Source organism: Pseudophryne corroboree, unplaced genomic scaffold, assembly GCF_028390025.1.
Source record: "Pseudophryne corroboree isolate aPseCor3 unplaced genomic scaffold, aPseCor3.hap2 scaffold_983, whole genome shotgun sequence".
NCBI lineage: Eukaryota > Metazoa > Chordata > Amphibia > Anura > Myobatrachidae > Pseudophryne > Pseudophryne corroboree.
The window spans coordinates 64,926-75,000 of record NW_026970563.1 but is presented as its reverse complement, the minus strand read 5'-3'; the positions used below and the strand labels follow the sequence as shown (position 1 = coordinate 75,000).

General features: G+C 45.5%; 5 non-coding genes and 1 pseudogene across 5 annotated transcripts; all 6 read right to left on the bottom strand.

Moving 5' to 3' along the window:
- Positions 1–2,913: 2,913 nt before the first annotated feature.
- Positions 2,914–3,055, bottom strand: LOC135048884 (U1 spliceosomal RNA; annotated as a pseudogene).
- A 152-nt stretch (positions 3,056–3,207) lies between these two features.
- LOC135048874 (U1 spliceosomal RNA) lies at positions 3,208–3,370 on the bottom strand. Its single transcript, XR_010240668.1, has one exon. It is a non-coding gene; the product is annotated as a U1 spliceosomal RNA (small nuclear RNA).
- A 152-nt stretch (positions 3,371–3,522) lies between these two features.
- LOC135048876 (U1 spliceosomal RNA) lies at positions 3,523–3,686 on the bottom strand. The gene has a single exon (XR_010240670.1). It is a non-coding gene; the product is annotated as a U1 spliceosomal RNA (small nuclear RNA).
- Positions 3,687–4,357: 671 nt separating this feature from the next.
- On the bottom strand, positions 4,358–4,520 carry LOC135048878 (U1 spliceosomal RNA). Its single transcript, XR_010240672.1, has one exon. It is a non-coding gene; the product is annotated as a U1 spliceosomal RNA (small nuclear RNA).
- Positions 4,521–4,672: 152 nt separating this feature from the next.
- Positions 4,673–4,836, bottom strand: LOC135048887 (U1 spliceosomal RNA). The gene has a single exon (XR_010240679.1). It is a non-coding gene; the product is annotated as a U1 spliceosomal RNA (small nuclear RNA).
- Positions 4,837–5,507: 671 nt separating this feature from the next.
- LOC135048886 (U1 spliceosomal RNA) lies at positions 5,508–5,671 on the bottom strand. Its single transcript, XR_010240678.1, has one exon. It is a non-coding gene; the product is annotated as a U1 spliceosomal RNA (small nuclear RNA).
- Positions 5,672–10,075: the final 4,404 nt, after the last annotated feature.

The window sequence follows — 10,075 nt, the reverse complement described above, 5'->3', positions numbered from 1 at the left end:
AAGTATGTGTGTGTCGGCAGGTGTGAAATAAAGTTATACTTTCACGGTGTCTGTGTCCTGTTTTTATTTGGGTATTTTTCCCCCAGTAGAACTACAGGTACCAGCGGGCACGTTTTTCTCCCGCATGCTGGTACTTGTGGTTCTCAAAGTACCAGATTGCGGGGGAGGCTTGCTGGGACTTGTAGTACTACTGGAAAAAACAATATTCTTTCAATTTTCTCAAGGCTATCACCCTCCCATCCGCAGCCCTTGGATGGGGGGACAGCCTTGGGCTTCACCCCTGGCCCTTGGGTGGCTGGGGGGGGACCCCTTGATTGAAGGGGTCCCCACTCCCCCAGGGTACCCCGGCCAGGGGTGACTAGTTGGATATTTAATGCCACGGCCGCAGGGCACTGTATAAAAGTGACCCCCGGCTGTGGCACTATCTGTCCAGCTAGTGGAGCCCGATGCTGGTGTAAAAATAATGGGGGACCCTACTCTTTTTGTCCCCCGTATTTTTTGCACCAGCACCAGGCGCAGAGCCCGGAGCTGGTTTTAAAAATACGGGGGATCCCCTGTCCGTTTTTCCCCCGGATTTTTAGAACCAGGACCGGATCGAAGAGCCCGAGGCTGGTTATGCTTTGGAGGGGGGACCCCACGCAATTTTTCTTTTCCGGGTTTTTCACATTCCATTTAAAAAAAAAAAAATAATAATAATAATAATCTTTTAAAAAATATATAAATAATACTTGTGCCTCCAAAAAAGACAAACCAAGTACCTAATCCCTTCTAATATAAATAGATATGCTATTACCCCAAAAAAATATTATTTTTTATTAGATTCCGCCTGCAAAGTGTGGCGGATTGAAAATGACGAATTTACTGTTTAAAAGCACTGTTGTCGAATTTACAAACTTCAATTGAATATACTTTTGTTGAATTGCCGCATTTGTACCATTGCAGAAAATCGAATTTGTCAAATGTCGAATTTTAAAAAGTCGAATTTTGAAAGGATGCAAGAATAGGCCCCGCCCCCTTCTTCACATCAGCCGTCCCCTTCTACCCCTGTACCTTGCTCTCTCCTGTCTGTGCTCTCTCCCGTCTGTAGGACTAGGCCCCGTCCCCTTCTTACCCTCCAGTGACTGCTCTCTCCTGACAAGTGGACCAGGCCTGCCCCCTACACGCTGCTGGTGTCTTCATTGTTACTTGGTCTGGAGCTCCGTTGGGGAGAGAACTCACGTGAGCTCATTAAGAATGAGGAACTGGGATGTTTTAATTTTATTGTGAGTAGTGTACTGTGGTGATGTAGTATGTTGTATGGGGGGTATAGTGTAACTATGAAGTGCAGCATATGGGAGGGCTATAGCATAGTGATGTAGTGTGGCATATGGGGGGTGGTAGCGCATAGGCGTGCGTACAGGGGGTGCCTGGTGCGCACAGGCACTCCCTAATGTCCAGCACCGCTGCACGATACGCTTGCTGTGGCACAGTGATCGCTGAGTGTGTGATCGGTGGAGCCTAGCCTGTAGCTCATTTCCGTACCTCCCACCACCGCTGCGCCCGCCCCCCCTCTGCCTGCTGCTAATACTATGCTGAGTGCATTCGTCGGCGGCCTCACTGGGGGGACTGGTGTCACCTTGCAATGTGACGTGGTGATGTCCGCCTATGCTCTCCTCCCGCCCACCCGTGCTTTCCTCCCGCTGCGGTCTCTCAGTCCTAGTGTGCCGCGGCTGCCACACCACTGGCAGTGTTCCTCTAGGGGGGACTGGGAGCCGCCGGCAGACACATTCTGCTGAGACTTACTTGTCAGTGCGGGTTCCGGATGGCAGGCGGCGGGTGGGAGGGCAGACGGGGAGCAGGTGTCACAAGGAGTGTGTGGGTAACTAAATCACAATACTTCCGCTCAACGTGGCACTGCTGGTCCTTCATCTCCCATGTCTCTTCACCAGGTGGCGGGCGGCCCGGAAATTAAGTGATGTGTTGTGCAGCAGTCAGTGTGAAGTGACTGTGAGTAACACTGATGGTGCTGATGATGCTGCTGCAGAATCGGGAAGCAATTAATTCATAAATATAATGTACTCAGTGTATTATACATACATAAACATGTACATACGTGTATTTGTGTATACATGTATATACATGAGTGTGTGTGCATATATATATATATATACAGCCAGTTCCCAGGAACAAAAGTCCTCCCCCGCTTCCGCTAAGTCCACAGCATGACGCTGGGGCTCCACTGGTGGAGCCAGGTGCGGTGGGGGCCCGTCTCAAGTGCTTCAGCAATCAGTGGGCTTGCTCACAGGTGGATCCCTGGATTCTACAAGTAGTGTCTCAGGGATTCAAGCTGGAATTCGAGACGTCTCCCCCTCGCCGTTTCCTAAAATCTGCCTTGCCAACATCTCCCTTGGACAGGGAGGCTGTGATAGAGGCAAATTCACAAGCTGTATTTGCAGCAGGTGATAGTCAAGGTACCCCTCCTTCAACAAGGAAGGGGTTACTATTCCACAATGTTTGTGGTACCGAAACCGGACGGTTCGGTGAGACCCATTTTAAATCTTTGAACACGTATATAAAACGGTTCAAGTTCAAGATGACCCTTAGTTCGCATTAAACACCCCCACCCTCCTTCGGTGTGGGGCTCATGTTGGCAATGCCCCAGCCCCTGAAGCATTCAAGCTGATTTCTTGCAGCAGCTGGGTACTGTAACAGCTCCAGAGCTGCTCTGTGAGGCAAGTAAAAGGGTGTGGGCCCTGCAGCACTACCTGTAGTTTGCATTGTGTGTTGGAAGGAACAAAGTAAGCAGACGGGAGAAGTCAGGATAGTGCGCAAGGGCATAGAAGGGAGCGGCTCAAGAAAAGAGAAGTGGAAACAGACAGCAAACTAGGCTGGAGAGAGACCTGAGACAAAGAGATCTGAATTATACGAGAGACGGCCAGGGGAAACACAAATTATGCAGTCAAGTTTCCCACATTTGGGGAAATCACAGGGGCAGCACACCCAGAGTGCAATGGGTGAGCCTTGCCCTGGGAGAAGCACCTACATGATCATAGTATCTCACCTGGCAGGTAAGTAGGAGTTGGGCTAGAGCTGGGGAGGGTCGCTGCTCGGGTACCCCCCTGTCAAGTGAAGGAGATCCAACTGAGGCAGCACAAGGGAACTCTCGAAAGAGGAACAAGGCTAGAGGAAGATCTGAGACAAAGAAATCTGATTTTTACCAGAGTTGACCAGAAGAAAGCACAAACACAGTCCCCCACTACCACAAATAATGCAGTCAAGTTTCCCACATTTGGGGAAATCACAGGGGCAGCACACCCAGAGTGCAATGGGTGAGCCTTGCCCTGGGAGAAGCACCTTCCTGATCATAGTTTCTCACCTGGCAGGTAAGTAGGAGTTGAGCTAGAGCTGGGGAGGGTCGCTGCTCGGGCACCCCCCTGTCAAGTGAAGGAGATCCAACTGAGGCAGCACAAGGGAACTCTCGAAAGAAGAACAAGGCTAGAGGAAGATCTGAGACAAAGAAATCTGACTTTTACCAGAGCTGACCAGAGGAAAGCACAAACACAGTCCCCCTCTACCACAAATAATGCAGTCGAGTTTCCCACATTTGGGGAAATCACAGGGGTCATCATACCCAGAATGCAATGAATGAACCTCACCCTGGGAGAACAATCTTCATGACCATGATATCTCCTATGCAAAATAAGTATGATTTGGGATAGGGCTGGGGAGGGCCGCTGCTCAGGCACATCTCTGTCAAGTAAAGGCGATTCAACTGAGGCAGCACAAGGGAACTCTCATCTGGGGACAACAACTGCTGGGAGAACACATATTTTCAGATGAACATGGGAGGGCAGAAGGCTGCCTAATACTGAAGCACCCCCAAACAACAAACCAAATGCAACAACTAGTACAAGCATTCCTGGGGGAAGGCCTGCAGCAGATGGATTTGCATATGGTGATGTCATCCAAGCAGTGGGTCAAAGTTGGCTTCAACCCTCGTCTGCATATGAAAAGAAAAAAGGGATGTGCAGGACATGGCGTCCTTTTGTGGCGCTTGGATGACCCTTAATTCGCATTAAACATCTCCACCCTCCTTCGGTGTGGGGCTCATGTTGGCTATTCCCCAGCCCCTGAAGCATTCAAGATGATTTCTTGCAGCAGCTGGGCACTGTAACAGCTCCAGAGCTGTTCTGTAAAGCATGTAAAAGGGTGTGGGCCCTGCAGCACTACCTGTAGTATGCATTGTGCATTGGAAGGCACAAAGTAAGCAGACGGGAGAGGTCAGGATAGTGCGCAAGGGCATAGAAGGGAGCGGCTCAAGAAAAGAGAAGTGGAAACAGACAGCAAACTAGGCTGGAGAAAGACCTGGGACAAAGAGATCTGAATTATACGAGAGCCGACCAGAGGAAACACAAATTATGCAGTCAAGTTTCCCACATTTGGGGAAATCGCAGGAGCAGCACACCCAGAGTGCAATGGGTGAGCCTTGCCCTGGGAGAAGCACCTTCCTGATCATAGTATCTCACCTGGCAGGTAAGTAGGAGTTGGGCTAGAGCTGGGGAGGGTCGCTGCTCGGGCACCCCCCTGTCAAGTGAAGGAGATCCAACTGAGGCAGCACAAGGGAACTCTCGAAAGAAGAACAAGGCTAGAGGAAGATCTGAGACAAAGAAATCTGACTTTTACCAGAGCTGAGCAGAGGAAAGCACAAACACAGTCCCCCACTACCACAAATAATGCAGTCGAGTTTCCCACATTTGGGGAAATCACAGGGGTCAGCATACCCAGAATGCAATGAATGAACCTCACCCTGGGAGAACAATCTTCATGACCATGGTATCTCCTATGCAAAATAAGTATGATTTGGGATAGGGCTGGGGAGGGCCGCTGCTCAGGCACATCTCTGTCAAGTAAAGGAGATTCAACTGAGGCAGCACAAGGGAACTCTCATCTGGGGACAACAACTGCAGGGAGAACACATATTTTCAGATGAACATGGGAGGGCAGAAGGCTGCATAATACTGAAGCACCCCCAAACAACAAACCAAATGCAACAACTAGTGCAAGCATTCCTGGGGGAAGGCCTGCAGCAGATTGATTTGCATATGGTAATGCCATCCAAGCAGTGGGTCAAAGTTGGCTTCAACCCTCGTCTGCATATGAAAAGAGAAAAGGGGCGTGCAGGGCATGGCGGCCTTTTGCGGCGCTTGGGTGACCCTTAGTTCACATTAAACATCTCCACCCTCCTTCGGTGTGGGGCTCATGTTGGCAATGCCCCAGCCCCTGAAGCATTCAAGCTGATTTCTTGCAGCAGCTGGGTACTGTAACAGCTCCAGAGCTGCTCTGTGAGGCAAGTAAAAGGGTGTGGGCCCTGCAGCACTACCTGTAGTTTGCATTGTGTGTTGGAAGGCACAAAGTAAGCAGACGGGAGAAGTCAGGATAGTGCGCAAGGGCATAGAAGGGAGCGGCTCAAGAAAAGAGAAGTGGAAACAGACAGCAAACTAGGCTGGAGAGAGACCTGAGACAAAGAGATCTGAATTATACGAGAGACGACCAGGGGAAACACAAATTATGCAGTCAAGTTTCCCACATTTGGGGAAATCACAGGGGCAGCACACCCAGAGTGCAATGGGTGAGCCTTGCCCTGGGAGAAGCACCTACATGATCATAGTTTCTCACCTGGCAGGTAATGTAACCTTTTTAAACCTATTAGCATAGACCGAATCTCATCGTGTGTATAGGCCTTTAGTTCAACAACAGCATGGGACCAGTTAGTGTGTTTTGACCACTGCACAGCACCTGGTGTTATATAGTAAGCACCACTATGGCATAGTATACAGCATTATGGGCCTGATATGAGTGTGACCAGCGGTGATGTGGAATGCAGTAGGAGGTGCTGTTTAGCAAGCACCACTTCTATATTCACCATGCAGTATATTGTGTGAATATAGAAGTGTTGGCTGTGTTATGTATTAGAGTAATTATTGCAGCTCCCAGCTAAAATTGCAACAATGTAATTTAGTGACAAGCTGCAGAGATTAACCCTTTCTGTGGCTGCTGCACAACCTCTATTCATATCGCTGAATTCAATTAGGGAGATGTTCTCACCCCGCGAGCAAGCGCAGGTATATGCCACACTTAAATGTATGGGTATGGTCTCCATAAAATGAGCGTAGCCTTGCAGGCAAAGACTACCTTACACCCTAGTTCTTGACCCTGCACCAACAGACCTCGGCCACCACAGGGAAAAAAGTACAGTAATTTCCACCATGTTAAGCCCCACACATTAATGCCCTTTGGAACATATTATGTCACACACCACAATATCTGTGATACACTATGCCCTACAGTAAAGCTTCTAATTACTTTTACAAAAACTGCTCAACGCCAAGAGTTTCACGTGCTGGGTGTCATGCTCATTGCCAGGGGTTTCACTCTCTGGGTGTCATGCTCATTGCCAGGGGGAACGCAGTAGGAGGTGTTATATAGTAAGCACCACTATGGCATAGTATATAGCATTATATATATTGTGAGCACTGGTGATGTTGAGTGCAGTAGAGCTGCTGCTGGGTAATTACAATTTACTACAACCACCAATATATTCTGCTGCACTATATATATGCAAAGCTAATTCTGCTGGGTAATTACAATTGACTACAACCACCAATATATTCTGCTGCACTATATCTATATTTGCAAAGCTAATTCTGCTGGGTAATTACAATTGACTACAACCACCAATATATTCTGCTGCACTATATCTATATATGCAAAGCTAATTCTGCTGAGTAATTACAATTGACTACAACCACCAATATATTCTGCTGCACTATATCTATATATGCAAAGCTAATTCTGCTGGGTAATGCAAATTGAAACATTATTGCATAGTATGTGATTTTTAAGTACTTTTTTAAAGTTTTGAATGATAAAGACCCAGTTTAATCTTTGTGGAATGCCTGGTTGTTGTTTTTAAGGTAATTTATTGCCTGGCATTTGAGGTGGGGGGGGGTTTGGTTACAGATTTCAATTATTGGTTTTACTTGTAATAGTCTTCTACTTAAGTCCAATGGTGTAGGCTGTGCAAAGCCGTTTGGCTGTGCATTTATTGATCCAAGCGTGCATTTTTATCAAAGCGTGATAAAATTGACACATAACAGCAGCGTTCAATCAGCGTTAATTTATCTTCAGCTGATATCGATTGTGAATTGACGTTTCTTCTCTTCTTGTCACCTACAGTTAATTACAATTGACTACAACCACCAATATATTCTGCTGCACTATATCTATATATGCAAAGCTAATTCTGCTGGGTAATGCAAATTGAAACATTATTGCATAGTATGTGATTTTGAAGTACTTTTTTAAAGTTTTGAATGATATAGACCCAGTTTAATCTTTGTGGAATGCCTGGTTGTTGTTTTTAAGGTAATTTATTGCCTGGCATTTGAGGGGGTGGGGTGTGGTTACAGATTTCAATTATTGGTTTCACTTGTAATAGTCTTCTACTTAAGTCCAATGGTGTAGGCTGTGCAAAGCCGTTTGGCTGTGCATTTATTGATCTAAGCGTGCATTTTTATCAAAGCGTGATAAAATTGACACATAACAGCAGCGTTCAATCAGCGTTATTTTATCTTCAGCTGATATCGATTGTGAATTGACGTTTCTTCTCTTCTTGTCACCTACAGTTAATTACAATTGACTACAACCACCAATATATTCTGCTGCACTATATCTATATATGCAAAGCTAATTTTGCTGGGTTATGCAAATTGAAACATTATTGCATAATATGTGATTTTGAAGTACTTTTTTAAAGTTTTGAATGATATAGACCCAGTTTAATCTTTGTGGAATGCCTGGTTGTTGTTTTTAAGGTAATTTATTGCCTGGCATTTGAGGGGGTGGGGTGTGGTTACAGATTTCAATTATTGGTTTCACTTGTAATATCTTCTACTTAAGTCCAATGGTGTAGGCTGTGCAAAGCCGTTTGGCTGTGCATTTATTGATCTAAGCGTGCATTTTTAACAAAGCGTGATAAAATTGACACATAACAGCAGTGTTCAATCAGCATTAATTTATCTTCAACTGATATCAATTGTGAATTGACGTTTCTTCTCTTCTTGTCACCTACAGGTAATTACAATTGACTACAACCACCAATATATTCTGCTGCACTATATCTATATATGCAAAGCTAATTCTGCTGGGTAATGCAAATTGAAACATTATTGCATAGTATGTGATTTTGAAGTACTTTTTTAAAGTTTTGAATGATATAGACCCAGTTTAATCTTTGTGGAATGCCTGGTTGTTGTTTTTAAGGTAATTTATTGCCTGGCATTTGAGGGGGTGGGGTGTGGTTACAGATTTCAATTATTGGTTTCACTTGTAATAGTATTCTACTTAAGTCCAATGGTGTAGGCTGTGCATTTATTGATCTAAGCATGCATTTTTATCAAAGCGTGATAAAATTGACACATAACAGCAGTGTTCAATCAGCATTAATTTATCTTCAGCTGATATCGATTGTGAATTGACGTTTCTTCTCTTCTTGTCACCTCCAGGTAATTACAATTGACTACAACCACCAATATATTCTGCTGCACTATATCTATATATGCAAAGCTAATTCTGCTGGGTAATGCAAATTGAAACATTATTGCATAGTATGTGATTTTGAAGTACTTTTTTAAAGTTTTGAATGATATAGACCCAGTTTAATCTTTGTGGAATGCCTGGTTGTTGTTTTTAAGGTAATTTATTGCCTCGCATTTGAGGGGGTGGGGTGTGGTTACAGATTTCAATTATTGGTTTCACTTGTAATAGTCTTCTACTTAAGTCCAATGGTGTAGGCTGTGCAAAGCCATTTGGCTGTGCATTTATTGATCTAAGTGTGCATTTTTATCAAAGCGTGATAAAATTGACACATAACAGCAGTGTTCAATCAGCGTTCAATCGAAGTGAAAAAGAAGGAAAACAGAAGCACACCAATCTAACAAAACAAAGAAAACTGAAGAACTAATAACAAATGTGAGTCACTTACTCCTCAGATCACTCACCTCCTGATTGTTGCATCTGATTACATAGCACAGAACTACCTTACTTGGACATTTCATAAACCATCCATTTCACCTACAAATGCCTGTATCTGTATTATTGTAATTTTGTTTTTTAAGCACAGCTGCACCAATGCAATTTTACCTGCAAACACTTAAAACATCTAACATAATTACCATTGCTTCTTAAACCTCTCACAATCCTTTCATTTCTTACACTCCAAATACATTTCTGCACCCACTTTATCTACGCTTTTGACTCATTTCATACTAAATCTACACCCCTTGAGCCTACACTGCTTTTCTCACCTGCATTTCTGCAATTCTTCTGCTCGGATTGCCTTACAGTCTCCTCTCCTACTTCCACTACTTCAACCTATTTACCTACTTAACACTATGTCAAGGTTTTCTTATACTCCCCACATCACTCAGTGTCTACCTAATAATGTATCTTTATCCTTCCCCACTAGTCTCCTCCACCTCCTCCTCTCTCCCCTCCTCTGTCTCCCCTCCATCCCTCTGTTTCCTTCCCCCACCTTTCCTGTTACCCCACTTTCATTCACCTCTGCCCCATGGTCCTGCTACCCCACAACTCAGCCCTGCTCCCTCTCTCCCTTCCCTGTCACCTCCCCACACCCCCATCCACATCACACTGACCTCCCTCCCTGCCCACCTCCTGCAGTTTCCCCTCCTAGCTCAGGCACCCGTACCATCACTACTCTCTCATCATCCCTGCCCTCAAAGTTAATCCCACCTCATCGCTACAGCAACCCTGAAAATCTAATTCACATCTCTCCCACAAACTCATACCCCCTATCCTGTGCCCTCTGGAATGCCAGATCTGTTTGTAACAAACTGGTCCCCACTCATGACCTTTTCATTTCCAACTCCCTACACCTACTAGCCATTACTGAAACTTGGATTACGCCCTCTGACACTACTTCTGCTGCTGCTCTCTCTGCTGGGGGCCTTACATTCACACGCACACCCCGACCTGGGGGTCGCCATGGGGGTGGTGTTGGGGTCCTTTTACCTTCTAG